The sequence below is a fragment of the Antechinus flavipes genome, chromosome 1, assembly GCF_016432865.1.
Source record: "Antechinus flavipes isolate AdamAnt ecotype Samford, QLD, Australia chromosome 1, AdamAnt_v2, whole genome shotgun sequence".
Taxonomy (NCBI): domain Eukaryota; kingdom Metazoa; phylum Chordata; class Mammalia; order Dasyuromorphia; family Dasyuridae; genus Antechinus; species Antechinus flavipes.
The window spans coordinates 697,848,176-697,874,152 of NC_067398.1; the positions used below are offsets into that span (position 1 = coordinate 697,848,176).

Here is a 25,977-nt window from a genome sequence, read left to right on the forward strand (position 1 = left end):
TAAAGTTGATATTTTAAATATCACTTTATAATGTTATGGCTCCTAAAATTTTACAAAGTCGTGGGCCTCCTTTTTTCAGAAAACTGTGAATAAGCCTGCCAAGTGATGACCAAGTTATTACTTAGTTGTTTTTCAGTCATGTCCAACTCTTCCTGAACCTTTTTGGAGTTTTCTTGACAAAGATACTGGAATGGTTTGTTATTTCCTTCTCCAGCTTATATTACAGATGAGGAAACTGAGGCAAACAAGGTTAAATGACTTGTCCAGGGTCACATAGCTGATAAGTGTCTAAGGCCAGATTTAAACTCAGGTATTCCTGACTCCAGGCTTAGTATTCTATCCACTGTACCACCTAGCTGTCCTGAACAACAATAACACCAACTACTACCACTACTATTACTATAAACTATTACTACTACTACAGCAACATCAACAAAATCAAAGTCTGTGGAGAGATGACAGAGAGTTTATGGTAAATTATTGAGATAAATGTAGAGAACAGAGCTGTAGTTAGAAGTGAAAATAGTTTTACTTCCTGTAATCCAATAACCTTGTGAGGTCATATTATCAGGCTATTTGTACTACTATACACATGCTTTTCTATCCATTTCATAGCTGAGGAAATTGAGGTTTGGAGGGGGTGATATGCCTTTATATTTCTAATAAGGATTAAAGCTGGATTTTGGGTTTGAACCTGGATCCTTCATTTCTCTTTCTGTTATATTATTGTAAGTTTTCTCCACTTAGCTGGGTCCATTCCACGGGGGCTGAGCTGTGGAGTTGACATTGACATGGTTGGTAGTATAAAGCTCTAGGGCAATGTGTGGTCTTCTGTTGGACTGATGACCAGATACGGGGAGCAGAGAATAGAGAGAAGAAGTCCAGAGGAAAAGGTGATGCCAAATGAGATTGTCACCAGAATGGGAATTTCAGTTCCAGGAAGGACAACTGTTCTCAGCTGTAACCATAGCCTTGCGCCACTGTATTTACCTCAATGGATTGCAATTAACTCTCAGTCCTCCTTTGGAAGACTTACTCACATTCTTCTGGAAGAAAAGGCCCATGACTTTTCCCCGTATATCTTTAAAAATTTTAAATCTAAGTTCAATCAACAAAAATGAATTAAAACCATGGTATTATATAAAGCTTTATAATCAAAGCTATTTACAAAATTATAAAGCTTTATAATCAAAGCTATTTACAAAATTATTTAATAAAACCATCACCCAAAATCCCATTTGCTTCATAGTCCCTTTGTGACCTTTTCCCTATCTATGTTTTTAGTTTTAGTTTTGTTGTTTTTTATTTCATTTTTGTTTGCGCTCGACTCTCTTCCTATCTCTACCTCACCCACTTCCCACTCTCTAGTACATCAATTACAGCATATCACAGACAGTTTATGAAAGTGAGAAAAGCACACAGTGTTATTTGGTCAACACAATTTTGGTAAGTCCTTACGAGGTACGAGGAACTATAACAAGTTGACAATACAACAACAGCTGGCTTTTAAATAACACTTTTTAAGGATTGTAAAGAGCTTTATAAATATTATCTCATTTCAGCAGCATAACAACTCTGGGAAGTAAATGCTATGATTACTTCCAATTTACAGATAAAGGAAACCGAGGGAGATAGAGGTTGTCCAGGGACACAGGAAAACTAGTTAAGAATGACTGGAACCCAGGTCATCTGATTTTCAGTTCAGTGTTCTTTCCATTACACTAAATTTTCTTGGATTTCTCCCAGCTTTGCATTCCTCCTTCTAAGGAGGTTTCATGTTTCTGCAATTAGTTTCTTTAAAAAGGCAATTGTTATGTGTTGATATGTGAATTCACATTATATCTGAAAAATTACCTCTACTATGTCCACTGTCCCTCCCCTCCCCCATATGAATAATGATAAATCAACTGTATTTTGGTATGCTCAGAGTCACAGAAGTATAGAATTTTAATGAGATCTCAGTGACCATCAAGTCTAATCCATATCTCAAAAAGAGTCCTTCACTATAACATACTCAACATATAATTACTCAGCTTTTTCTTGAAAAACCTCCATTTAGAGGGAGCCCTTTTTGCTTCTAACACTTATTACTTGTCTGACTTTGGGCAAGTAACTTTCTGGGCCTTAGTTTTCTCATTGTAAAATGAAGGATGTCAGACCTGATGACTCTCTGGGTTCCTTCTAACTTTCTATATTTCTATTGCCTCCTGAGGGATCCCATTATTTTTTGAATAGGTCTAATTAGTGGGAAAATTTCCCTCATATCAAAGCCTTAATCTGCTTTTTGTATCTTCCAATATTCCTCCTAGTTCTGCCCTTTGGGACTAAGAAGAATATATCTCCATATACCAGCTCTTCAGTTACCTGAATACATATCTCAGGTCTCCCCTTTTCTCCAATCTCCTCTTCTATGTAAGGTGGGGGTAAAGTGCAGCCTCTTTACCATTGTCTGGTATTTTATAACTGCTCTGCTCCATCCGTCTATCTTGCAAAGCTGTTGTGAGGTTCAAATGAAGCAATATTAGTAAAGTGTTTAGCATGTGCCTGGAATACAGTTACTAAATAAATGTTTATTTTCTTATAGAAGAGACTCTCTCTCTCTCTCTCTCTCTCTCTCTCTCTCTCTCTCTCTCTCTCTCTCTCTCTTGCTCTCTCTCTCTCTCTTCTCTCTCTCTCTCTCTCTCTCTCTCTCTCTCTCTCTCTTGCTCTCTCTCTCTCTTGCTCTCTCTCTCTCTCTCTGCAGCTCTCTCTTCCTTCTCCTCTTTCTATCCTTCTGTTATCTATCATATCTTTCTTCCTTTTTCTATTCTTCTGTTTGTATGATAAATCTATGTATCTACTTATTTATCTGTCTCATCAACACATTAGCCTTTCAATGGAGCCTATGGCTTGTTCTGGAGTACTAGCACCTCTGGTATGAAGATTTGCTTAACCTTTCAAGACTACTCATCCATTTTTGGTGTTCACTAGTCACTCAACTCTTACCTGTGTCTCAAAGAAGCCATAGCATGCACAATGGCCATACCCTAGTGAAAGCACCTCAGCAGACAAGCTAAAACAGCTAACCAACTGATAATCTTCAAATCCAGTGGTGAATTAGGAAGATGATCTATCTCAAGTATCTGAGGACTTCTCCTGGTAGAATAGAATGAGGACAGTTTGTTCCAATGGCCAGAAAAGTAGCTCAAGCAAATGCTATGGAGAACTTAGAGTTTGGTCACACATCAGAAAGACCAAGGTAATCCACTGCATCCTGGACCACTGGCAATCATCTTGACTTTTGTCTTGCCACTGGACTTTGATGGTTTTGGAAGAGAGATCATGACTGACAACTTTATGCAACTCTTCCTTGCTTAAATCCAATTCACATACAAATCAAGACATCAGCTGTAATCTCATTAGTTCTCTTAAAAAATGAACTGATGAACAATAACAACCCAACACATATTTTACTTTAGCTTTCACTGGGAGTGGGATGGGGAGGAAGAATATGGACAAAATCCCTCAATGTGGCAAACTCTACTAATGGTTCATAAGCCATTTTGAGTAAGTAATGATGAAGTCCTTTGCAATGAAAAGTCTTTGGGATGATGGTACATCTGGATCTTCCATGATATAAGTTCATCTTCTATTATCACTGCCAGACAGATGCTATGGCATATTAACTTTTTAATTCCACCTTTCTATCTTGCTGGACAGCTCCACATGGATGTAATTGACATTTACTAGATATATAAGTCCCTGAACTCTGAGCTATTGTTTTCATCTGTAGCCTGCTGTAGGGATAAAGAGTTGTTCCTTCAGTCAGGAAGACTGAAGTTCAAGTTCTACCACTAGCATACACTAGCTGTATGACCATAAATCAGTGTGGTCTTGAGAAATTCCTGGGGACCTAAGATGCTAAATCAAAGAGGACACATTAACGAGCAACAGGGCATGGAGTTTCCATGTATGGGAGAGGTGCCATTGACTTGGAAGTCAGGCAATTTGAGTTTCAATTCCAGCTTGACCATTTATTTTTTAATAATTTTGAGAAAGTCACTGTAGACCTCAGTTTCCTCTTCTGTAAAAAGAAGGTATTTGATTAGATGAGAAACAGCTGAATTTTCAGGCATCTGACGTGGGTTTGAGTCCTGATTCTGCTTCTTAATCACTGTGTGACCTTGGATAAGAACTTTATCATTCCTCTGTTTCCTTATTTCTATAGTAGAAGAGCTGAATTAGATAACTTCTAAGGTCTACCCCAACTCTTCTTTCCCAGAAATGATCTTTAAGTTCTTTCTCATTTTTTAAACTTTTATTGGTCTTTCCCATTTTTACATAATCTTCATTTCCAGTATGTCCCTTTTCTTCCTTGAGAGTTATCCCTTAGAGCAAAAAAGAAAAAGAAAAAAAACCACTTTACCAAAAATAACCAACATCTCAACCAAGTCTGGCACTATCTATGGTGCTTCATACTGAGGATTGGCCCCCTCTACAAAAAAGGGGGGCAAGAGAAGGAAGTGGTTTTTATTTCTGTTCTTCAGAGCCAAATTTGCTCATCATAATCTCACAAATTTAGTGTCTATTTTCTCTAAAGCAATTTAGAAATGTGTTATCATGATAGACATGTATGTGTATATATTATGCCTATATATTGTTTGTATGGATTTGTGTGTGTCCATGGGTATGATGTATCCTTCTATTCTCCTCTCCCTGTTTTCCATGCCCACATGCCATGATTGGATATCTCCCTTCTCAAGAAGCCCCCTGTGCTTGATCAGGGGGTTGGCTGGTAGGAATGAGTCTCTTTGCTAAATCCTGTCTCCAGAGCTGGGCTTGATCCCTTCTGTCCCCGGACATTCTAATCACAGATGGAACAGAAAATTTCTGTTGGCTCAGAATGAATGGAAAAAATGGAACACTTGGCAAAGGGAAGGAGGTGGGAGAATAAGAAGGCACAGAGTTGCTTGTACTCAACAGCAGGATCTGAGGGGCCTGAAGCACCAGGAAGGGCCAGGCCCTCGGGGAGGAAGCTGTGCAAGAAGCAGCAAACTGAGCAGGGCTCCAAGGCTGCCTGAGGCTGCCTTAGCAGTGAATGAGGGAAGGGAGCTGTAATCCCCAGTGAATTCATGTGGCTAGTTATTATTACTTTATGAAGCTGGGAGGAGACTTAGAACGCAGAATCTAAAATTTGGGAAAATCATCAGATCATAGAGTGTCAGAATTGGAGGAAGAGTTGAACATCAGGATTGAGAAGGATCTTGGAACACAAAATATCAGGAGTGAGAAGGTTCTTAGAACGTAGAATGCCAGAACTAACAGGGGCCTTAGAATGGGGAATGCTAGAGCTGATAATGACCTTAGAACAGGGAATGCCAGAGGTGGGAGAGATCTTAGAACAGGGGCTGTCAGAACTGAAAAGGGCCTTGGAATACGGAGTGCCAGGGCTGGGAGAGACCTTGCAACAGAAAGTGCCAGTGCTGGAAGGGGCCTTAAAACAAAGGATGATAGAGTTGACAAGGGTCCGAGAAAAGGGAAAGTCAGAGGTAAGGATACTTTCTTCCCTTCTCTTGGTCTCAGTTTCCTAGCTGTAAAATACAATATAAACTCCAACCAGAATCACTTTTAAGATATGAGTTGAATTAAATTCTTCTAGAAATTGAGGCTATTTTTCTTAATTCCTCCACCCCTCCCTCCATTCATTCTTTGTTCTCTCCACTTGGGGTGCAATGACTTGCCCTGTGGATTTCCATTCTCATCTCTTTCTGCCCTTATACAGTCTCTTCTCTAGTTCAGACCCTATCACTTCTTATATAGATTTCTGCAAGCCACTGTTTCTTTCCTTTCCTACCTAGTTTCTTTCCTCTCCCCTTCTCCTCCCATTCATCCTCCAGACAATGATCCAAACTGACCTAATAGAAATCCTCTCTCTTCCTTTTTCTCTTGTACCTCTCTAACCTCCCAACTTGGGATAGAGCCGGACATGTCTTGATCAATGGGCTTAGGAAACAGGAAACCAGTGGAGAGAAAGCTATGGAGAACAGAAAGAATTGGACCTAACTTCAAATACCACCTATTAAGTAGATTTACTACCTTGTGATCTTGGACATGTCGTCTTACCTGTCTTTATCTGTAAAAGGATGGGGTTAGACTAGATAATCTTGGAAGTCCTTTACAACTCTAAATCTGTGGGATCAACCCATTCTGATGGTGATGGTAGTAGTGATGATAGTGGTGATGGGAGTGCTTATAATGGTGCTGATGATAATAGTGGTGGGACAGTTCAGTTAATGAATCTAAGTTGACTTTCTAACATGACTATAGTTTGAATCTTTATACCAGGTCTTTTCTGAGTCATGGTAGTCTCAGATCTAATGAGATAATATTTGTCAAATGCTTAACACAAGCATATAATAGGTGCTTAATAAATGTTTGCCCCCTCCACCTATCCCCTCTTTACTTTGATCTGGTTAACTTTATAGACCTATTTAGAATTGTGTTTTTAAATGCATTAAGTAAAAGATAGAGAATTTCAAAGGGAACTAATTATGATGAAAGAGTGATTCAATTATACACATATATACATATACATACACTTACATACATAAATACCTAACTTGTTGCAGAGCATTTGGAGCTCGAATTGGTCTGATCAGCCACCACTGGACACACTAATGATTCTAACATAGCAGTGTTATTTTGATCTTCTTCAAGACTGAAAGACAACAACCGACCAATCAACCTTTATTTAAAGTTCCAGGACTTTAGAGTAAGACCCTCTGCTTGCACAGATTGTGTGTCTGTAGTGGCTATGCTTATGGTAAATATTCAAAAGAGAATTTGAAGTTTCAAATCCAGAAAGGATTTCAAGGATTCTCTACTCCAACCCCATCATTTTTAAGAGGAGGAAACTGAGACTCTCAAAGGGGAAGGGAGTGATCAATAAATGGCCTTACCTTCAGTAGCTTTTCTATTTTGAATCCTGAGCTGTGAATTCCCCAGGATGGCCTCGGTGCTTTTTTGCTAGAGAGAAATTCATGCTGCAGTGGCCTTGAGAATAGCATCTGGAGTCCAAGGACCTGGTTTCAAATCCTGGCTCTTATAGTTACTACTTTTGTGACTTGGGGTTAAATTATTTCCCCTTTCTGGGTCTCCATTCCCTCTCTTCAATGAGGAGGTTGGACTAGAGCATGAGTTTTTGTTTAAAAAAAACATTCTGATAATTATATTTTAATATCATCGGTTTCCTTTGTGATACCACGAGCTTTACTTTAGGCATTCAAATTCTGGGACGGGGTCTGCTGGATTGCCCAAAGGGTCTTGGCCAAATATACAAAAGGTAAAGAATCGGACCCAGAGAATCCTTATGGTCTTTTCCAGCTTGGAATCTATGACCCATTGGGAACACAAGCTGGGAAGAAGCCAAGTTGAGGGCTGGGCCAGCAGGCAAGGGAGCTCTCTATACTCTCCTCCCTGGATTCTTTCTCACCTTTCCCTAAATCATGCTGCAGCTAGCACTGTTCCTGGTGCCAATCCACTCGTCTTTTGGGTCCACTGGCAAATTTCACCCATGAGGACATTGCTATTGTGTTCAATTATTTCTGTATCTGACTCTTCATCATGATCCCATGGATCAGAGCCCACCAGGCCCTCTATCCTCCATTATCTGCTGATCTCTGTCATTGCTTCCATGATACTCTCTATCCATCTCACTCTCTGCCATTCCCTTTTCCTTTTCCCTTCAGTCCTTCCCCACAACATGGTCTTTTCCAATGAGTCCAAAATATTTAAATTTCAACTTCAGTATTTGACCTTCTAGTGAACAGTCTGAATTAATTAATGATTGGCCATGTCCAAACAGCCCCTGCACTTTTGGGGAGGGAGAAACTTGTAAAGGGAAGGGGAGGAGAAGGGAATAAGCAAGTATTGAGTGCCTAATATATGCCAGGTACTGTGCTAAATGCTTTTTACAGATATTTCATTTGATCTTCACAACAAGCCTGAGAAGGTGATGTATTATTATCCCCATTTTACAGCTGGGAAAACTTAAACAGGCTGAAATGAAGTGAGTCGCTTAGAATCACATAGTTAATAAGCATCTGAGGCTGGATTTGAACTCAGTTTCAGGCCTGGGACTGTATTTACTGAGCAACCTAATTGCCTTGTAGGCAAACAGGTCAAGTCACTTGCTCAGGGTCACACAACTAGTAAGTGTCTGAGGCTGGATTTGAATTCAGATTTTCCTGAGTCCAGATCCAACTCTCTATCTGCTAAGATGCTGTCTCTGGGGAAAAAAAAGACACCCTCCCTTGGGGATGACTATTTTGTCATTAGCCAAAGGACCCATTTAGAAAAGTTGGCCTGAAGTAGGTGAGCAAATACAGCATGGAGAAGGTCTCTGCCAACTTCATTCTTCCAGGGTTTTTATATTTTCTCTCTCAAAAGATAAAGGGCTAGCAGGAGTCCTCAAACTTTTAAAATAAGGGGCCAGTTCACTGTCCCTCAGAATGTTGGAGGGCCGGACTGTAGTAAAAACAAAATTTTTGTTTTGTGGGTCTTTAAATAAAGAAACTTCGTAGCCCTAGGTGAGGGGAATAAACGTCCTCAGCTGCCATATCTGACCCACGGGCCGTAATTTGAGGATCCCTGATTAGGTCTGGACTCAGGAAAAACTCAGTTCAAAAGTAGCCTCCAATACTTATTAGCTGTATAACTCTAGGTAAGTCATTTCATTTTAGGCTGCCTCAGTTTCTCCAACTATAAAATGGGGATAATAATAGCACCTACCTCTCAGAGTTGTAAGATAGTATCTATATACAAAGGCTAGTTATTATTAATAGCAGTATCCCAGTCACTTAATAAATGCTCACTTGGTTGTCCCTCCCCATCCTGCATAGTCAGGCAATCTCACAGTCAGTTTATGCTTGGACCAGTCATTTCAAGCCACACACAGTATGGGACCTGGCTCTAGAGCTGGAAGGGTCTTCATATGCCTCCTAGTCCTAGCCCCCTATTTTACAGATGAGGAAACTGAGACCTGGACAGGTAGGATTATTTGCTGAAGATCCCACAGGTAGTACAAGGAAGAGATGTCATTCGAACTCAGGGTCTCTGACTCCAGAGTGCTCATTGAGTTATTTTAAAATAATCTATACATGCAAACAGGGGCGACAAGCTGGTCGGTCCAGAGGTGCTCTGCCGCCCCGTGATCTTATCCTGGCAATGGAGGCAATGATGGAAAAAGGGAAGATCTTTCTGCAAAGCCCACACCACCCCCACCTTTTCCACCTGATTAATCGCATTAAGCTTTTGTCAATAGCAAGATCCCCTGGGCCCCCGGCTGTAGCAGCTGCTGGAGGTGGCAGACTTACTCAGTATTTAAGAAAGCTGCATTGCAGGGCTGAGCGGCCTGGACCAGGGAGCACAGACCCTCGCGATCAGTCAGCTGCCAGCCAGGCAAAGGTGGATAGATGCAGAGAACAGAAGCAGAAAGCTCTGGAGTCTGGGAAGCAGCTGAGACTTAGAGCTGGTCTCTAATGCTGGCTCTGCCCAAATCCGAATGGGGTGACCTTGGGTAAATGGCTCTACCTTTCTAAATCTCAGTTTCTCCACCTGTAAAGTGGGGAGAACAATCAGGGAGGTGCAGTGAAAGTTGAATAGAATTGGGAGATAGAAAACTTGTCTCTTCTATTTACTAACTGATGAGACATCTGGTCATTTTGTGCCTCAGTTTCCTGATATGAAAATTAGTCCCTTCCTATCCTGCATCTATGGTCTTGTGGACTTAATAATGGTGCTGCTTTCCATTTATATTAATAGCACTTAAGGCTGACAAATTGCTTTCACATGTTAAGTCTTCGTCTCTTCCAGCTACTCCTGCTGATGGATGGAGAAGGGATTTTTATCCTCAAGGCCATATTATTACCCCCATTTTGTAGCTGAGGAAACTGAAGTCCAGTGAAATAAAAATGTCTCACCCAGAATCACACAGGCAAGGGGAAGAATTGGGATTTGAACTAGTGGTGGCAAATGGGAAGGAATTAGCATTTGTATAACACCCACAATGTTCTGCAAGGTATCCACTTAGCTATTATCTCCAGTTTGCTTTTGAGGAAACTGAGGCAAACAAGTTAGGTGAGTTGCCCAGTGTCCCATAGTTAGTATCTGAGTCAGGATTCCCCAAACTCTATCCACTGTGCCTTTCTCATCCCTTTTAGCATGTTCAATTGTTTTTCAGTCATACCCAACTCCTTTGGGGTTTTCTTGGCAGAGATACTGGAATGGTTTTCCATTTCCTTCTCCAGCTGATTTTACAGATGAGGAAACTGAGGCGCACAGAGCAAAGTGATCTGTCCAGGGTCACAGAGTCAGGAAGGATTCATTTTACCAATATGTTATTAGTTTTTGGCCCAGATTTATGATCTCATTTGTGTAGGAAATTTCTAACGAGAAAACTACCGCCCCCAACCAATGTAATTGTTCTGTGATTTGTTGTCTTAGAACAGATATTCTTAACCATTTTTGTATCAAGAACTCTTCTGTCAGTCTGGTGCACCCTCCTCTAAAATGATATTCTTAAATGCATAAAATAACATGCATAGGGTTCCATAGGAAATCAGTAATATTGAACTAAAGATGGATTTTTCCCTTATTCAAGTTCATTGATCCCTTGAAATCTATCCATACAGGTGACAAATCTGGTCTCAGATACATTACTAATTGTGTAACCTGAGACAAACCAATCCATTGCTATTTGCCTCAGTTTTCCCAAATGTAAACTAAGGATAATAATTGTACTTGTCTTCCAGGGTTGTTGTGGGGATCAAAGAAGATAATATTTATAAATGCTTAGCACAGTGCCTGGCACATAGTAAGCACTTAATAAATAATTCACTTCTTTTCTTAGAAAGTTACCTTGGGCACTCAGAAATTAATTTGTCTTGAATTGCATAGAGAGTATATGTATCAGAGGCAAGATTTGAACTCAGATTTTCCTGATTCTGAGCCTGATTCTCTATTAACTACACTGCATTGCCTTTGTAATGAATGATGATGATAAATATTGGTCAAATCAGATTAAAACTCTTCCACAAACGGGTTTCTTTCCTGTGGCCATCCTCTGGCCTATCAAAATCTTGCCTTTTTTATTTAAACGTTTCCCTTACTTCTGAGTCACATTCTCTGGGCTTCAGGCGTGGGAGACAATTGAATGAAAAAGCAGAAAAGATGGAATATTGTGGGAGAGAGGGAGAGACTTCACTTCTTTCCTTTCTTTTTTAAAATACAGGGTGACTTTACAAAGCTAGTGAGGGCTCAGGCTCAGCCGCTTGGTAAAGTGGGAAGTGTAGGTCTGATTGATTTGGGAACTCGAACGGGCTTTCTCATCCCTTTCAAGATGTTCAGTTATTTTTCAATCATGCCCAACTCTTCATGAATCCATTTGGGGTTTTCTTGGCAAAGATTATGGAGTGGGTTGCCATTTCCTTCTCTAGCTCATATTATAGATGAGGAAACTGGGGTACACAGGGTGAAGTGACTTTCCCAGGGTCATACATCTAGCCAATGTCTGAAGCTGGATTTTTATTCAGGTCTTCCTCTAGTATCATTGTGTCACTTAGTCACCCCAATCTCATCCTTTATATAGGGAAAATAAGGAGCTAAAGAAACTAGATTTTCTGTGTGCCTCCTTGTCCCCTAAACCCTGCCTCTGTCAGTTCTCTGCAGCCTTCTACCTTGCTTTTTTCTGATCTCAGCTTCCTTCCTCTTCTACTTCCTTCCTTCCTTCCTTCCTTCCTTCCTTCCTTCCTTCCTTCCTTCCTTCCTTCCTTCCTTCCTTCCTTCCTTCCTTCCTTCCTTCTACCCTTCCTCTCTCTCTCTCTCTCTCTGTCTCTGTCTCTCTTTCTCTCTGTCTTGCCACCTATTTATATATCTATCTTTCCACCCATCCTATATCCTTCTATTTCAGTGTAAACTTCTTGACATCCCTCCATTCTTGGAATAGTCTCTCTAGTCACCTCCACTTCTGACTTCCTTCAAAATTCAACTCAAATCCCACTTTCTGCAGGAGGCCTCTCCAGGTCTCAGTGAAATTACTTTCCAAACACCCATATGTAGGTGTACATAATTATTTCATATTGTTTTCCTCATTATTCTGAGAGCTCCTTGAAGGCAGGAACTGTATTTTTTTTTGCCTTTCTCTGTATTCCCACAACTCAGAAACAGTATCTGACACATAATAAACACTATATTCTAGTTATGTAAACCTAGGCAAGTTAATGAAACCCTCAGTGCTCTAGCAGTAACACTAGCATGGTTCTAAGACTCAGTTGCAGCAAAGGTATCCAGTTACCCCGGAGTTCCTGAGTGTGCTTTATATCAGTGAAATCACCCTGTCCCTATTCCTAGCCCTTGTCAATGGTTGAAATGAATGGAATTTTTCCTTCTTGACACCCTTTTACCCAAGAGAAGTCCCACTATGAAAACTGAGACATCATCACAGATTTAGAGCCGGAAGGAGCTGCCTCATTTTACCTCCAGACCAACCCCAGACAGGGAAACTGAAGGCTGTGGAAGGTAAATGACTTGACTGAGATCACACAGATAAAGAGTACCAAAGGCAAGATTTGAACCTAGGCCTTCTGATTCGAGAACCAGGATTCTTTCCCCTCTACCAAGGACACATAAGTAGTAAGCCTCAAAGCATAGAGCTTAGCTTAGCTTTCCAGCAAAGCTAATGCTCTTACCATTAGACCAGACTGTCTCTTTGTCTGGGGATGAACCAGCCTGTGAATCTGGAAAATTAAGCTAATGATTCTGGTTGGGGATGAGCAGTTCCCAGCCGAGATTCCCCCTCCCCGACCACACGGACACCTCCTTACAAATCACTGGCATCTACCACAGAGATGCTGAGTCCCAGGCTCTGGCTTGGCGCGTGGTGCAATGGGAAGGAAGGCATTTGGAAGACAGCTGGCTGTCCAGCCTTGATCCATTACCTGGTGGGGCTCCAGAATGGTGCAGTGCTCAAGAATTCCAGTAAGTTTCCATCTTCGACCTATGAATTCCCAAACCTGTGTATCCCACCAACCATATACACACACCCCAGCAGCTCTCAAGTGCAGCATCTTTCCAACCCCACCCCCACCTCTGCCTCTCTCAGAGTGGCTGAAAGGCACCCTAATTTTTTTTGCTCTGTTTCCTCTAGCATAAAATACGCACTTCTGCTTGATGTTTAAAACCCTTTACCACATGGCTCCAGATTATTCTTCTAATTAGTCCATCTCTAACCTCTGTACTTTTGCCTCCACTGTCTTTTGTTGCCTAATCCTGCCAAAGGTTAGGCTAGTATCTCTGCTTCCTTTCTCCTCTCATTCCCATTGCCTCAGTGGGACTTGGTCTAGCCTTGTGCAGTAATTTCATATCCCTTCTATGGAAGGGGTAGGAATTGAGAAGATCCTAAGAGGAACATGAGAAACACAAGGCAGCATGACAGAGTGGATAGATCAAGTTGGCAAAATTTAGGTTTAAGTCCCGACTTTGACATCCAGAAACACTATGTGGCATAGTGCAAAGAGTGCTGGGACTGAGTTCAAATACACCTTTACTTTCAAGCTGTGTGACTTTGGATAAGTCCTTTTACCTCAGTTTTCATCATTTGTCATCATTACCTCAAAATTCATCAATTTTCAACATGGAAATAATGATAGCACTTACCTTGGAGAATCGTCGTAAAGACCCAATGAGACAATATTTGCAAAAAGTGCTTAGCCTGATGCCTTGCACATAGGAGGCACTATTTAAATGTTTATTTTATTCTCCTGCATAATTTTGCCTCTTAGTAAAGAAGTTCCCATAATGCTAAAGATTTGACTGAGTCCCTTTGAGGCCAAAGGATTGGGAAAGGATGAAAATGATCATACTAGAATAATGTCCAACAGGCTTCAGCCCTTTGGCAGTTACAGGGTTAAGGGAATTGCCACCCGGTGAAATGCTGACTCTTGGGGTGAGAGTTTGTATTGTGGGATGATGGGATTGTAGATTTACAATGTTAGAGACCTCAGAGTCCGACTAATCTAATGCCCTCATTTTCTAGCTGGGAAGCTAAAGCTAATCAAAGTCCCCAAGGTCACTCCATCAGAACTGGAGCTGGGGGCAGGAAGGAGAGAGACGGAGTTTTTCTTTTCCTCAACTTTTTCTTCCCTATTAGTGTAGAGACAAGACAGAAATGGGTAGAGTTGAGGTAGCATTTGGGGGCACAAGGGGTAGGAAATTTCAGATCCACTCAAGGGTCCCATCTTTGCCTCCAAATAACCATTGCCTACAGTGTAGTCTTCATCTATACTGATACTAATGGGTAGAAGTGGGGAAAGGGATGGGTTAAGGCCTGAGGGAAATGGAAGACTGGATGGATGGCAGGAGGAACAGAAATCCCATATCCTGAAAATCTATTATTTATGGGAGTGAAGTTGCTTTCTTCTAGAACATCTCAAATTTCTTGGAATCAACCTGCAGAAGAGCTGGCCTTGGCCTGAATTCAGAATATGGGTTCTCTTCCTATTACCAGAAAAAGAAGCCTACTATAGTGGGGAAAGTACTGAACTGGCAGGCATGGGGACATGAGTTCAAGTTCTGGCTATGTGTAACCTTAACATTTATGAACCTCAATTTCCCCACATGTGAAATAAAAGACTTGGAGTCCCTTTTAGCACTATATAAGACAGCTAGGTAGCACATTGATTGGAATCAGAATGATCTAAGATCCAGCCTCAGACACTTTTCTAGCTGTGTGATCCTAAGCAAATCTCTTTGCCTTAGGTGCCTCATCTGTTAAATGGAACTAGTTTCTTCCCAGGGTTGCTGTGAGAATAAAGTTACATATTATTTGTAAAGTGCTTTGCAAATTCTGAAATGCTGTACAAAAGCTAGCTTCTATTATTATTACAAAGAGGGAGAGAAGCTGAGGTTTAATTATTTGTTCAATAAGTGTCTGAGACAAGATCAATTGAGATAATATACGTAAAGCCCTTTGTGATTTGAATGCCATATAAATGCTAGCCATTAATATTATTATTATTATCATTATTATTATAATAGTAATTATTATGATTCTAACTTGCTTAGTCATCGTGAGTTGGAACAGTTTAGTTAGTGTAGTAGAATAGAACAGCAGGGCTGTAAAGGAAGGGAAAAAAAACAAACATTTATTAATTACCTACTATATGCCAGGCATGGTGCTAAGCACTTTCTAATTATTATCTTAGTTTATCTTCATAATAACTCTGGGAGGTAGGTGCTATTATCCCCTATTTTATATATGAAGAAACTGAGGCAGACAGAAGTAAAGTCATGTGTCCCAGGTGACACAGTTAGAAGTGATTGAGGATAGATTTAAAAAAATTTTTTTATTAAAGCTTTTTATTTACAAAGCATATGCATGGGTAATTTTTCAACATTGACCCTTAGAAAACTTTCTGTTCCAATTTTTTCTCTTTCTCCTTCACCCCCTCCCTTAGATGGCAGGTAGTCCAAAACATGTTAAATATGTGAAATATATGTTAAATCCAATATATGTATACGTATTTATACAATTATCTTGCTCCATAAGAAAAATTGGATCTAGAAAGAAAAAAAAAACCTGAGAAGGAAAACAAAATGCAAGTAAACATCAACAGAAAGCATGAAAATGTTATATTGTGTTCCACACTCTGTTCCCACAGGCCTCTTTCCTCTGATGTATATGGCTTTCTTCATCATTGAATAGTTGGAACTGGTTTGAATTATGTGAATTTAAAAAAATTTATTAAAGCTTTTTATTTACAAAGCATATGCATAAGTAATTTTTCCAACATTGACCTTTGCATAATCTTTTGTTGTAAATTTTCCCCTCTGCCCCCCATCCCCTCCCCTAGCTGGCAGGTAGTTCAATACATGTTAAATATGTTGAAATACATGTTAGATCCAATATATGTATACATATTTATACAGTTATCTTGTTGCACAAGAAAAATCAGATCAAGAAGTAAGAAAAAGAAAAACTGAGAAAGAAAACAAAATGCAAGCAAATAACAATAGAGATAGTGAAAATGCTGTTCACATGGTTCTCTCTCTGGGTTGTAGATGGCTCTCTTCCTCACTGAACAAGAAGAACTGGTATAAATCATCTCAATGCTGAAGAGAGCCATGGTTATCAGAATTCATCATCATATAGTCTTGTTATTGCCATGTACAACAATCTCCTGGTTCTGCTCATTTCACTTTGCATGAGTTCCTGTAGGTCTTTCCAGGCTTTTCTGAAATAATCCTGCTGGTCAATTTTTTTATTATAGCTTTTTATTTACAAGATATATGCATGGGTAATTTTTCAGCATGGACAGTTGCAAAACCTTTTGTTCCAATTTTTCTCCTCTTTTCCCCTACCCTTCCCTCAGATGGCAGGTAGACCAATACATGTTAAATATGTTAAAGTATATGTTAAATAAAATATATGTATACAAGTCCATACAGTTATTTTGCTGCACAAAAAGATTCGGACTCTGAAATAGTGTACAATTAGCCTGTGAAGGAAATCAAAAATGCAGATGGACAAAAATAAAGGGAGTAGTAGTGTTGTGGTTGTGGATCATGTAGTGGTTGATACTCATCTTCCAGAGTTCTTTCCCTGGGGTAGCTGGTTCAATTGATCACTGCTAACTTGCTTAGTCATCGTGAGTTGGAACAGTCTAGTTAGTGTAGTAGAATAGAACAGCAGGGATGGAAAGGAAGGGAAAAAAAACAAACATTTATTAATTACCTACTATGTGCCAGGCATGGTGCTAAGCACTTTCTAATTATTATCTTAGTTTATCTTCACAATAAGTTTGGGAGGCAGGTGCTATTATGATCCCTATTTTATATATGAAGAAACTGAGGCAGACAGAAGTAAAGTCATGTGTCCCAGGTGACACAATTAGAAGTGATTGAGGATAGATTTTTTTAAAAATTGAACTAATTTGGTTCATTTGTTGAAGAGGGCCATGTCCATCAGCATTGATCATCACATAGTATTGTTGAAGTATATAATGGATCTCCTAGTCCTGCTCATTTCACTCAGCATCAGTTCATGTAAGTCTCTCTAGACCTTTCTGAAATCATCCTGCTGGTCATTTCTTACAGAACAATAATATTCCATAGCATTCATATACCATAGTTTATTCAGCCATTCTTCAAGTGATGGGCATCCACTTAGTTTCCAGTTTCTGGCCACTACAAAGAGGACTGCCACAAATATTTTTGCACATACAGGGAAAGGTCCTTCTTAAAGATCTCTTTGGGATATAAGCCCAGTAATAGCTGCTGGGTCAAAGGGTATGCACAGTTTGATAACTTTTTGAGCATAGTTCCAAATTGCTCTCCAGAATGATTGGATTCGTTCACAATTCCACCAACAATGTATCAGTGTCCCAGTTTTCCCACATCCCTCCAACATGCCACATTATTTTTTTCCTGTCATTCTAGCCAATCTGACAGGTGAATAGTGGTATCTCAGAGTTGTCTTAATTTGCATTTCTCTTATTAATAATGTCTTAGAGCATCTTTTCATATGGCTAGAAATAGTTACAATTTCTTCATCTGAGAATTGTCTGTTCATATCCTTTGACCATTTATCAATTGGAGAATGGCTTGATTTCTTATAAATTAGAGTCAATTCTCTACATATTTTAGAAATGAGGCCTTTATCAGAACCCTTGACTGTAAAAATGTTTTCCCAGTTTATTGCTGCCCTTCTAATCTTGTCTGCATTAGTTTTGTTTATACAAAAACTTTCTTATTATAATAACTTTTTATTGACAGAACCCATGCCAGAGTAATTTTTTACAACATTATCCCTTGCACTCACTTCTGTTCCAATTTTTCCCCTCTTTTCCTCCACCGCCTCCCCTAGATGGCAATATATATTAAATATGTCACAGTATATCCTGGATACCATATATGTGTATGCAAAACCGAACAGTTCTCTTGTTGTACAGGGAGAATTGGATTCAGAAGATAGAAATAATTCAGGAAGAAAAACAAAAATGCAAACAGTTTACATTCATTTCCCAGTGTTTTTTCTTTGGGTATAGCTGCTTCTGTCCATCATTGATCAACTGAAACTGAGTTAGGTCTTCTCTTTGTAAAGAAATCTACTTCCTTCAGAATACATCCTCATACAGTATTGTTGTTGAGGTATATAATGATCTCCTGGTTCTGCTCATTTCACTTAGCATCAGTTCATGTAAGTCTCTCCAAGCCTCTCTGTATTCATCCTGTTAGTCATTTCTTACAGAACAATAATATTCCATAACATTCATATACCACAATTTACCCAACCATTCTCCAATTGATGGGCATCCATTCATTTTCCTGTTTCTAGCCACTACAAACAGGGATGTCACAAACATTTTGGCACATACAGGTCCCTTTCCCTTCTTTTATATCTCTTTGGGGTATAAGCCCAGTAGTAGCACTGCTGAATCAAGGGGTATGCACAGTTTGATAACTTTTTGGGCATAATTCCAGATTGCTCTCCAGAATGGTTGGATTCATTCACAACTCCACCAACAATATATCAGTGTCCCAGTTTTCCCGCTTCCCCTCCAACATTCATCATTATTTTTTCCTGTCATCTTAGCCAATCTGACAGGTGGTATCTCAGAGTTGTCTTAATTTGCATTTCTCTGATCAATAGTGATTTGGAACACTCTTTCATATGAGTGGTAATAGTTTCAATTTCATCTTCTGAAAATTGTCTGTTCATATCCTTTGACCATTTATCAATTGGAGAATGGCTTGATTTCTTATAAATTAGAGTCAGTTCTCTATATATTTTGGAAATGAGGCCTTTATCAGAACCTTTAACTGTGAAGATGTTTTCCCAGTTTGTTGCTTCCCTTCTAATCTTGTTTGCATTAGTTTTGTTAGAAAAAACTTTTTAACTTAATATAATAGAAATTATATATTTTGTGTTCTATAATGATTTCTAGTTCTTCTTTGATCACAAATTCCTTCCTCCTCCACAAATCTGAGAGGTAAGCTATTCTATGTTCTTCCCATTTGTTTAAAGTATTATTCTTTATGTCTGGATAATGAACCCATTTCAACCTTATCTGGGTATACAGTGTTAGGTATGGGTCTATGCCTACTTTCTGCCATACTAGTTTCCAATTTTTCCAGCAGTTTTTTGTCAAATAGTGAATTCTTATCCCAAAAGGTGGGGTCTTTGGGTTTGTCAAATACTAGATTGTTATAGTCAGTGGCTATTTTGTTTTGTGAACCTAACCTATTCCACTGTACAGCTTCTCTATTTCTTAGTCAGTACGAAATGGTTACTGCTGCTTTGTAATATAGTTTTAGATTTGGTACAGCTAGGCTGCCTTCATTTGCTTTTCTATTCATTAATTCCTTTGAAATTCTTGAACTTTTGTTCTTGCAGATGAATTTTGTTGTTATTTTTTCTAGGTCAGTAAAATACTTTCTTGGGAGTTTAATTGGTATAGCACTAAATAAATAGATTAGGGAGTATTGTCATCTTTATTATATTTGCTCGACCTATCCATGAGCACTTGATATTTTTCCAGTTGCTTAGATCTGATTTTATTTGTGTGGAAAGTGTTTTGTAATTTTGCTTGTATAGTTCCTGACTTTCCCTTGGCAGATAAATTCTCAAATATTTTATGTTATCAACAGTTATTTTAAATGGAATTTTCCTTTATATCTCTTGCTGTTGGATTTTGTTAGTGAAGTATGAAATACTGAGGATTTATGTGGATTTATTTTGTATCCTACAACTTTGCTAAAGTTGTAGTTATTTCTAATAGCTTTTTAGTTGATTCTCTGGGGTTCTCTAAATATGCCATCATATCATCTGCAAATAATGATAATTTGGTTTCCTCATTACCTACTCTAATTCCTTTAATCTCTTTTTTTCCTCTAATTACCAAGGCTAGCATTTCTAATGCAATATTGAATAGCAATGGTGATAATCGGCAACCTTATTTCACCCCTGATTTATTGGGAATGGTTCTACTTTATTCCCATTACATATGATGCTTACTGATGGTTTTAACTAGATGTTACTGATTATTTTAAAGAAAAGTCCATTTATTCCTATACTCTCTAGTGTTTTTAATAAGAATGGGTATTGGATTTATCAAATGCTTTTCTTTTGCATCTATTGAGATAATCATATGGTTTTTGTTAATTTGGCTATTGATATAGTCAATTATGCTAATAGTTTTCCTAATATTGAATCAGCCCTGCATTACTGGTATAAATGCTACTTGGTCATAGTGTATTATCCTGGGGATGATTATCTGCAATCTCTTTGCTAATTTTTTTTTTTGCATCAATATTGATTAGAGAGGCTGGTCTATAATTTTCTTTCTGTTTTCGCCCTACCTGGTTTAGGTATCAGTATATGTCTGTGTCATAAAAGGAATTTGGTAGGATGAATCATCTGATTGTTGAAGAGAGCCACATTCATCAGAATTGATCATCATATAGTCTTGTTATTGCTGTGTATAATGATCTCCTGGTTCTGCTCATTTCACTTAGCATCATCAGTTCATGTAAGTTTCTCCAGGCCTCTCTGAAATAATCCTGGTGGTCGTTTCTTATAGGACAATAATATTCCAAAACATTCATATGCCATAATTTATTCAGCCATTCTCCAATTGATGGACATCCATTCGGTTTCCAGTTTCTTACCACTAGAAAAAGGGCTGCCACAAACATTTTTTGCACATGTGGGTCCCTTTCCCTGCTTTAAGATCTCTTTGGGATATAAGCCCAGTAGAAACACTGCTGATCAAAGGGTATGCACAGTTTGATAACTTTTTTAGCATAGTTACAAATTGTTCTCCAGAATGGTTGACTTCATTTACAATTCTACCAACAATGTATCAGTGTCCCAGTTTTCCCACATCCCCTCCAACATTTATCATTATCTTTTCTTATCATCCTAGCCAGTCTGACAGGTGTGTAGTGGTATTTCAGAGTTGTCTTAATTTGCATTTCTCTGATCAATAGTGGTTTGGAGCACCTTTTCATATGACTAGAAATAGTTTCAATTTCTTCATCTAAAAATTGTTCATATCCTTTGATCATTTATCAATTGGAGAATGGCTTGAATTCTTATAAATGTGAGTCAATTCTCTACATATTTTGGAAATGAGGTCTTTATCAGAACTTTTGAATGTAAAAATGTTTTCCCAATTTATTGCTTCCCTTCTAATCTTGTCTGTATTAGTTTTGTTTGTACAAGACTTTTTAAATTTAAAATAATCAAAATTATCTATTTTGTGACCAATAATGATCTCTAGTTCTTCTTTGCTAACAAATTCCTTCCTTTGAGGATAGATTTGAACTCAGGTTCAAACTGAGATGACTCCAAAGACAGTACTCTTAGCCACTTAGCTTTGGGATTCTTAGCTGTTGAGTTCTGACATTAATTTACAGAGTGATCCTCAGAGGGAATCACTTTCCTTCCCTGAGACTATTTTCTATTTCATATCATAAAATGGTTGAATAGTCCCTCTGACAGTCTATAAGATATTACATTTTCTATTTTTATGTCAGATATAGAAATTCAATTCACTTGCAAGTATTTATTAAGAACTTACCATGTTCAAGAAATTGTGCTAGGCCCTGAGGATACAAGGGCAAATAATATATTTGCTGTGACTATACATATGTTTTACATAGTCATCATCTCCCTCAGTTGAAAGGACTGAGGGGAAGAATACCAAAGTCTTCCCAATACCTTCCTTTATAGAGAGCAGAAATTGGACATTTTGGCTCACTCCCCTGGACATCTGCTAAGTTTCACTTCCACAGAACAAGATACTACCATATCAGGTCTGCCTAGGTTTCCTGCTCTGCTCCACCTTTCCTATCTCCTTTTGTGTGCTGTCTCCTCTATTAGACTGTAAGCTCTTTGAGAACAGGAACTCTCTCTCTTTTTTTATTTATGGTATCCCCATAGCATAAGCACAATACTTGTCACATAGTAGGTGCTTAATACTTGTTTATTGGATTGGACTTAGTAGATACATAGCATCGATCATATATATGTCAGTACAAGGTTATTTTAGGAAAAAGAGAACTCTAAAAACTGGACAGACTCAAGAAAGGCATTTGATAGAAGGTAGATGTGGGAGTCAACCCTTCAAAGTAGATGAAACAATCATCAATAGGCATTTAGAAAATATCAACTTTGTGCCAGGCACGATGCCAGACCCTAGGAAAACAAAGACAAAAAATGAAACAATTTAGCCTTAAAGAAGCTTGCATTCTTTTTGGGAAAGCAACACACATATATACAGAATTAATAGAAAAGAAATAAGTTGCAAATACTAGATAGACAAATACAGGATAATTCGGGAGGACACTAGAAGTTAGAGGGAGTCAGGAAAGACTTTATGTAGAAAGTAGTACTTGAGTTAATTCTTGAAGGAAGTGAGTGCATTCCAGGCAGAAGGGATGACCCCTGGAAAAGCACATAGGCAGGAGAGGGGATGAATAATTTGAGTCTTCAAAGTGGCTGCCCAGGGGATTTTTTGACTGAATCTAAAGATAATAATGTGAAATAAGTCTGAAAACTGAATGGAGCAAAATTGTAAAAGGCTCTAAATAACAGAGGTGGCGTTGGTGGGTGGTGGTGCTAGTGTTAAGGCAGATAGGAGATGAACTCAGGAAGATTGAAGGAAGGGGACTCTTTGGGAGGTTTTAAAGATGAAGAAGGTGGGAAGATTTCCTGACTTTGAGGGCCCACCTTCTGGATAGGTTTTCAGACACAGGTCTTTAGGGTCTGGTTGGTGTCACCTGGAGAGCTCCTGGTCAGTGTTCTATGCCTATATTCTGAAACTCAAAATTATTTTCTCCCCTTCCTTTCCTTATATCTTTTCCTTCCTCCATGGTTTTTGTCCCTGAGGTTTTGGGTTTTGTTTTCTGCTCCCAAGATTCCACTGAAATTAAAACTCAATTTTCTTTCAGAACTGTCACTTATAAACACTAGGATTGGGTGAGACCTTTAAGCATAGAATGTCAAAACTCAGAGGGTCTTTTGAACATGTAATATCAGAGCTTGGAAGAAGTGTAGAAGAGAAATTGTCTGAAGTAGAAGGAGCCTTAGAATAAGAAATATCAGAACGTAGAGAGCTTTAGAACAGGAAATGTCAGAATTTGGAGGTTCTTAGAACAGGGAATGTCAGAGGTGGATGGGGAGAATCTGAGTTGAAAGAAACCTTAAAACATGGAAATAAGGGTTCAGTACCCTTAGAAAAAAGGACAGCAAAGCTGACGGGGAACCTTAAAACAGAGAATGGTGGCAAAGGACACAATCTTAAGGTTTTATTTGATCTGTCATCTACATTTTATAACTGAGGAACTCAGAGGGAAGGTGATTTGCTCAAAGTCACATAGCTAATTAGTAGCAGAACTGGGACTGGATCCAGGCCCCAATCTTTGACCCTACTGCTGTCTCCTTTACCCTACAAGAATTTTGGCCAGTGGGTATTCTTCCACTTATCTTCAGGTAAGGTATTTTTGTAATGAATTAAAACCTGTGCTCTGATTTTACCCAAATGGGAGTGTCTTCTTGGGGGCAGATAGATGAACCAGCTGCCTTCTGATGGTAGTTTTGAGATATAAGGTAGCATGATTTCAGTGACTGGAACTGAGCTGACTGTTACTGAGTTTTAATAGGGATGGATGTTCTGAAGTCCAAGGCTTGAATGACATCCAGAAACCGTTAAGCTTAATGACTTATTTCAATACCCTAAAGAACCCTGATCACATTTTCTTGTAGGGGACCAGAGAATATAAATCACTTGTTCTACCCTCACCCCCACCCCAAACCATTCACTACCCAGGAACAGTCGCTGAGATAAGGTTAGCTGTAACAGACACAAAAACAAGTTTTTCCTTTATCAGAGGAACCAGGCTCTTTGTTTAGGAGGTAATTGATTTGATTGTTCAGTGAGCCCTGGAGAGATGGGAGCTGTCTTGGCAATGTCCCTGCTGTGCCCCCAGTTGCTGAGATAGGGAGGGCCTCAGGCTGACTCTGCAGAGCTCAGCCAGGCTCTGGATTGTTGAGAACTATGGGAGTATTTATGCTGCCCCTTCCTCAGAGTGGCCTTTTTTCCCAGAAAGAATTAAGAATCTTTATAATTTAATGGAAACAGAGATGAATCTGAAGTCAAGAGGGAAGTTGGATTCAAATTCTCTGATGCTTGTATTTGCTTGTCTCTTCTGAGATTTCCTTTCTTCACTGGCAAAATGGAAATGAGAGGCAGGAAGGCATGGTAGGAGAGGGGGCGGCTTTGGTGTTGGGAGTCAAGCAATCAGCAGCTGGGGATGCAAAGAAAAACAAAAAACAGTCCCTGTCCTCAAAGGGCCTCCATCCAAAGGGAAATAAAATGTGTGCATATCTCAGAGGGGAAGCACTAGCAGCTTAGGGGGGAATGGGAAAAGATCTCCTGCATCTTGATGTTATTGTTGGTGGTGGTGGTCCTTCCTCCTTGAAGAGGACCAATGACATCATGGTGATGTCTTGATTTACTCATAAACTGGATTAATTGAGGCAGAGTTGCACAAAGTTGCAGAGTCATTGAAATCCAGTGACAAGACAAAATTCAGGATGACCAGCGATGGCTCAGGATGCAGTAGATGACCATGGCTTTGCTAAAATTAAGGCCACAGTTTGTCTGAGGCGATGCTGCATTGTGAAGGGAGCCAGGGAGTCTCAGAGGCATAAGTGAGGAGGGGGAGTATTTGGGGAATTGAAGACAGACTTCCTGAGGAAGATGGAGAGTGATGTGTCAGGAACAGTAAAGAGGCAAGTATGATTGTACTGTAGAATATGGAGAACATTAGCAATATAGGAATATAGCAATAAGAATATAGGGGGTGAGAGTAGAGTAGCAATATAGGAAGAGACTAGCTTGGGAGGGACTTTAAATGACAGAAGTTTATGTTTAATTCTAAAGGTAATAGGGAATCATTGGAATTTTATGAGGAGAGAATATTGATGACATGGTCAGACTTTCATGGTCAGAATTTAGGAGCTTAGTGGAGATTGGAGTGGACAGGAAGAGAGCCATTATTTATTAAATTCGGAGGGTGACATGGTCAGAACCAAAGTAGACCTGGATTGTATTGATCCTATCCAATGAATGTTTATTAAGTACCATTGTATGCCAGGGGCTGTGCTAAATGCTGGGGATACAATTAATAAAAAGGAAAGACAGACTCTGCTCACAAGGAATTTACAATTTAATGTAAAGGGACAGCACACAAAAGAAGGCAGGAAAAGGGGGTTCTGGGAGGTACATGACTCAGGGGCCTCTTGTTCTGTGGAGTTGAAACCAGAGAAAGAAGCATAAAGAAAGTAGAGTGAACTGAGGGTCCAGTATCTGTCCTTTCTAAAGGAAGGCATTGGCTACCTTTTAGAGAAGTGGCTGAGGGAAAGAGTGTCAATCAGTGTTAGTGTTAGCAGTGTGGTGGTGAGATTAGAATCGATGAGCTTAACCTGGAAGGGGCAACTTGTTCGATGGAGTCAAAACCAGGCAGATCAATGAATGAGAAGTGCAGGATCTCTGACCCAAATTGGTTATGAAGTATGGTCAAGTCACTTAACTTCATAATATCCCAGTTAAGGCTATTAGTCAGAGTTACAAGCAACTCCCTTCCTTTCAAGGCATCATGATACAATAGAAAGAATGTTCAGCCTGGGATTAAAAGGTCTGGTTTCTAGGTATTGTTTTGATACTTAACTATATTTGTGACAAGTTACTTAATCTCTGTTCCTAGAGTTCTTCACCTATAAAATGAGAGTATTGGGCTCAATGGTCAATATTAGATTTATGATCATATGCTTCATTAAGGCTGCGCATTTTACATGAAGACTCTCAGGATATTCCAATTAAAAAAATTCCTTCAGTCAAAATTTGACTCCTTAAATTTCTAATTATTTATGTCATT

The 25,977-nt window shown here is 39.1% G+C and overlaps 1 protein-coding gene across 5 annotated transcripts in view; it reads left to right on the forward strand.

Annotated features, from left to right (window-relative positions):
• Nucleotides 1-25,977, forward strand: part of RPH3A (rabphilin 3A) — a 347,889-nt gene that overhangs the window by 181,388 nt on the left and 140,524 nt on the right. The gene's annotated exons all lie outside the window — the stretch shown is intronic.